We start from the raw sequence: 6,011 nt of genomic DNA, 5'->3' as shown, positions 1-6,011 counted from the left end.
AAAGTTCGTGATATCGTAGGAATGATAGGATGTGAAATCATTTGGTGCGATATCATATGGTGTGCTGAGATATCACGTGAGGTCGAATCATATGAGGTCGAATCATTTGTTGTGATATCATATGATATGTTGTGATTTCACGTGAGGTAATATCATGTGTAATCATATGATGTGAAATCATTTGGTACGATATATGAAATCAAATGCCTTGAAATCATTCGTGATATTCGCAGGAATGATGTGATATGATGTGAAATCTTTTGGTGTGATATCATATGGTATGTTGTCATGTCGATATGATATGGTATGTGATATCGAATCATTTGGTGTGATATCATATGATATAATATGTTGTGCTGTCAACTGATGTGATATCATGTGATGTGAAATTATTTGGTGTGATATCATATGATATGTTGTGTTGTCAACTGATGTGATATCAAGTGATGTGAAATCATTTGGTGCGATATCATATTGATATGATATCAAATGCCTTAAAATCATTCAATATGATATCACGTGATGTGATATGATATCATATGATATTGTATAATATGAAGTCATCTCATATCATATGATCATGTGATCATCTCATATCAATGCCATGCCATTTCATGGGCTATAATATTGCACTTGAAGTGATGTGTTAATAACTTATACCACATCAACACCTAATCACGTCTTATGCAACGCTTAAAATACAATAATAACAACAACCACGATACCGCAATAACAGCAATAATAATTATTCTAAACAATCTACATAAATACAGAAATCGAATCTAAAGCATTTCATTGGAAATTTTCTACAATACAATATGATGGATGAATCGATGAATAATTTGAGTGCCAAGCTATTAAAAAAATAAGATTAATATAAGTAATAAATAATTAACTAAAAACTGAAAAACAATAAAGCAAAACGTAAAAAAAAAAAAAATAAATTTATGATAATTGGATATGAAATTAGATTGCAAATACAAAATGTTATTACAACTACCAAATCCGATCGACGGCATTGCACCGCACACATTCAGTTCAGCAAGCGAAATTTCTTAATAAATTATGAACTCTTTGTACATAGCAAAAACCAACAAACCATACGAATGCAACTAAAGCCAATTTGCATGCATTTTATACAATTCAAAAACATGCATACATACATATTTACGTATGCAAACATATATTGATTTTCAGATGCGATAATAGAACACTTTTTGCTTGAAACAAAATTAAAAAAAAAATTATTATTATTATAAAAATTAAAAGCACGCTGAAAAGTTTGCTCAAAATTTTATTTCAGTGTATGAACAACATTTTCGTGCCATTAGCTAAGCGAAATGTTATGAAAATTAAAAAAATTGCTGAAAAAAGTTTGACAAAAAAATTATATTTTGCTGATTTTCGGTTCAAACGCCAAATAAAATTTAACAAAATCATTAAAACGCATACAAGTAAAATGTAAACACATACACACACTGTAGTGCCTAATCCCCTTAAAAAGAAAAAATGAGACGTAAATACAAGTAAATGAAATTGTAAAACAAAACAAAAATTATATATATCTACTAAAATAATATTTTATAAAAATTTAAACAAAAACAAGCACAGATAAAAAGAAATTTAAGTATAAGCGACACAAACACTGGATAAAACGCTGAATAATTAAGTGAACAAAGGCAGAAAAATGCAATTTTTGAATAGTTTTGAAAGCATGGAAAAAGATGTGAAATAAAAAAAATTATAAAAAATAATAAAAATGTACACAGTTTTGCAAAGCAAACAAAAGTTCAATATTGAAAATTAACTAACGGCATGAAATGAGCAAATTATGAGATAGGACCTTTTGTAGTGATGCCTACTTAAAAGAAAAATTTGCAAAAACAAAAAAACAAAAACAACAAAAGGTTATTTAATAGAACTTTATACAAAGCAGTAATATAAGCATTGTAGTTTACAAAAACAACTAATTGAAGAACAACCAAGTTACAAAAACAAAGTAGATTTTGCATATCCACACACTCACAAATGACAAAAACAAAACAAAGAAATTACACATTCAAAACCCTACACTGGAAAACACTAAGCAAAAAATATATACATATAATAAATACTTAGACTTTAAACAGCTTGAAAGCGGCGAGATATAAGCCAACAAACGGAAATGGGCAGAGAAAAAGGTTAAAAAAAAAACGAAACGCAAAGATTTATGAATAAATGAGTAAAGAGCAAAGAATTTTCTTGAATGAGAGGAATATTTTAGCCTTCCTGAAATTAAGTACACGAAAACATTCACAAATACAGCAAACCTTGCCGCTACGGAGAGCGGAGAGAAATACATAGTAATACTGAGCGCACACTGTTGAACAACAAAGTCAGCAGTGAGTAAATGACAAAGTAAAACAGTGCAAAGTAGATAAGCACGCGTAACTGATGAGAATTCAAACTATAGGGAGAGAGAGAGAAGAGGAGAGAGTGCGAGAAAGAGTTGTAGTGATTGCAGACAAAGGTAAAACGAAACCGTAACGGAAACAGGAAGACATACAATTCCTTTTAGCATTATTTTTTTTTTACTTTGTAGTTGAATTTTTTTTCTGCATAATATTTATTTGCTAATGTTAATAAGTAAATTTAAGCAGTAAAATTAAATCCATTTTTTTACATTTTATAATTTAAATTAGGATATTTTTGTTTAATACAAAAACATAAAATAGCGTATAATACAGACTACATTAAAGCATTAGAAATTACACAGAAAAAAAAATATTAATTCACAAAAAAATGTTATTCATATTTACTGAAAGCAATTCGCAATGTAATAATGAGTAGCGAGTTAGTAGATGAGCGAGAAAAAATTGCCGTATAAAACGCAGCCGTTGTAATTTGTTGTTCCTTCAAGCATATTTTTTAATTAATTTTTATTTAAATATAATTTCAAAATATTTACTTTTAGTTTTAATTAATTTTATGGGTATTTACGAATAAATATTTTTCATGTTTAGCCTTAAGCAGCGAAAACTATTTGAAAAACAATATTATTGAATTGCAAAAAAAAACAAAAATAAAATAGTTGAGAACTGGTATAAAATACCATGAAATACAACGCATGCATACAAACACAGCTATACACAGTTATAATTTAGCAAATTTTATTTTGTTTAAGCGCTAACAACTAACAAATATTTTAATTAAATTTTTTTTATAAAGATTTGCTATTGATTTTGTACATGAATCGATCAACACAAATAAGCAGAGGACTAAATAGTAAAAACAAAAAAATAAAAAGTTGAAAAAAAAATTAAAAAAATACACGAAGCAGTGAGGACACACAAGTGAATAGCAGCGAATGCATAAAATATTATTAAATTAATTAAAATAGTACCTAAAGGTTGAAATTTTAAGTTTCCTATGAGGCTCATTTAATTTGTAATTTACATACATACATACATACTTACATATATGCATACACACATACAGGCAAACACACACGAAAACGGCCAGAAGCAAGGTGGATTTAATAAGGTGACAGCATTCACCCAGCTGAATTTTTCGCCGTAGGTATGGCTTACGTCAAAATGATATGCTTTGTTTGTATGTATTGGTATGTTTACATTCGTATGTTTACATTTGCTTGCTGATTTTGACATGATGCTTGCACCAAACGCAACAACAAATACATGTAGGGTTTTACTTATATGTGTTTGCTGTCACCTGTAATAAATTCGCCTTGGCCAGAAGTAAACATGTAATAATTGCATACATGCATACATCAGCAGTAGCGAAGCGCAAGTGAGAGAAGAGTGTTAGCGAGGCAGAGAGATGAAAAATGAAATACGAAAGAGACAGAAAACATAGTACACAGCTGATGAATTACATTGAAATTACATAAATATTTAAAAGTTATAATGATAAAAAGAATAATAAAAAATTAACGCATAAAGCAGAAAGTAGGCTTCAGGCAGCAGACAGCAGAGAGCTAACAATTAGAAGGTCAAAACTATTATTTTAATTATTTAATTTAATTTTTAACGAATAATTTTAAGTCAGTAATTAATGTATGTAGCTTTAGCTTGGCTTATTTTCAACCAATATTATTCACATTAAACATAAAATTAAATTCAAAACTATGCGAAAACTGACAAGAGAGCAAAGAAAGCGTATGACAAAGAGAGCAAATGCGCTAGCGCAGGTGAGGGTAGTGAGCGCTCAAGTTGTGAGTCTGACAGGGAGGAAGAGAAAGGGAGAGACAGACAGTTAAAAGTTATGCAGTGATGAGAGAAGTGAGTTTCGAGTAATAGCTGCAATACGTTAATTACGTCAATATGTTCCTACAACAAAAGTATATTTTAAAGTATTTAAACAAACAAACACAAAACAAAAACAAAAAAAATAGTTAATAAATTTTAAGTGACACACTTACATACATACATATACATATACCGACTACAACTTGTAATACCGAAATATATGCATATGAGTAAAAAATAAACAAAGCAACAAAAACATGAAATAATTGAAAAAAAAAAATTAAAAATAATACACTCACGTAAAATAAAGGAACACACAAATTAAAAGTGAGCTAAACAAAAAAAATATTTAACTGAAAAAATACTTAAAGTGAACAGAGACATTAAGTTATGATAATTTTCTTTTTTTTATCACTAAAGAGGCATTTATTTCATTCATAATGCCACAGTAGGCACATACTTACATACCTTTATCATTCATGCATTACATAAATATCGAAAAGAAAAAAAAACAACACCAATTGTAAACTAAACATTAAACTGGCATGCATGAAAAGTCATTCCATAGTCACAACAGTGGGCATTCCATTAAAACTTTCATTGAACTGAGTCACGAATCACGAATGAATATGCATTGAACTGTAGTTAATCGAGAAATTTTAACAGTTTTCACAGTTTAACAGAAAATTAACATAAAATGTGTTGAAAAGATTTCCAAGCACTTCTTAAGTAAAAAAAATATGAATTTGATTCCAAAATTAAGAAATTAAAAAAAAATATGAATTTGTTTCCTAAATTGAGATATTTTTTAATTAAAAACAAACTACGTAGGAAATTTTAAAAAATATGTTGGCAATTTCAAAATTGAAATGATATTTTCAGAACAAAAAATTTTCATTTTTGAAGGAAATATTTTCAGAAAATTCAGTAAATTACAGAAAAATGCGTTAATAAAAACTCTTATGCAGAAGTTTCAAAGTTTAAATGGCGTAAACCGAAAAAATTAAAATACATACATTTTTTCAAAATGGTTTTTTTTTATCTGAAAACTTAATTTTGAATTTACTTATTTTTAATTAATTTTAGTTTTTTTTTTTTTATAATATATATTTTTTTAAAATAAATTTTTTTGTTAAAAAATTAAAAAAATTGTAGTTAAAAAAATTATTTGTATTCAAAACTTTTTAATTACATTTTTTAAAAAACTTGTAATTAAAAAAATTATTTTTATTCAAAATTTTTTATTTATTATTTTCTTTTTGAAAATAAATTTTTTAGTAAAAGAATTCGCTTCAAACAAGTCAAGAGTTAAAACTTACGGCAAAATGCGTTTTTAAAGGTATTCAACATTTTCGAACTCAAAATTAATTATATATTTCAAATATATGCATTTATTTATTCAGAAAAAAGTTTCAGAATGGTTTTTTAATTAAAAACTTTATTTTGACATTTAATTGATGTTTGTAAAAACAAACTTTTTTCAACTAACAAACGAGTTTCCACCAAATAATACTTTTTTTTAGTTAAAAAGAAGGTTTTTTCAAACCAGAAATTAATTTCCAAAAAATTTTTTATTAAATGAAAATATTATTATGTATATAAAAAATAATTTTCTTAATTGTTAGGCGCAATAAATTGCAAATATTTGGTGTTGAAAATATTTCAAATATTGCAAAAATCTAAAAATTTAATTGATATTTTAATATACTTTTTAGAATGGATTTTTTAATTGCAGAATTCGCATTAATTAAGTCAAGAGTTATA

This window comes from Anastrepha ludens, chromosome 3 (assembly GCF_028408465.1).
Source record: "Anastrepha ludens isolate Willacy chromosome 3, idAnaLude1.1, whole genome shotgun sequence".
Lineage (NCBI taxonomy): Eukaryota > Metazoa > Arthropoda > Insecta > Diptera > Tephritidae > Anastrepha > Anastrepha ludens.
Note: the sequence above shows the minus strand (reverse complement) of the source record.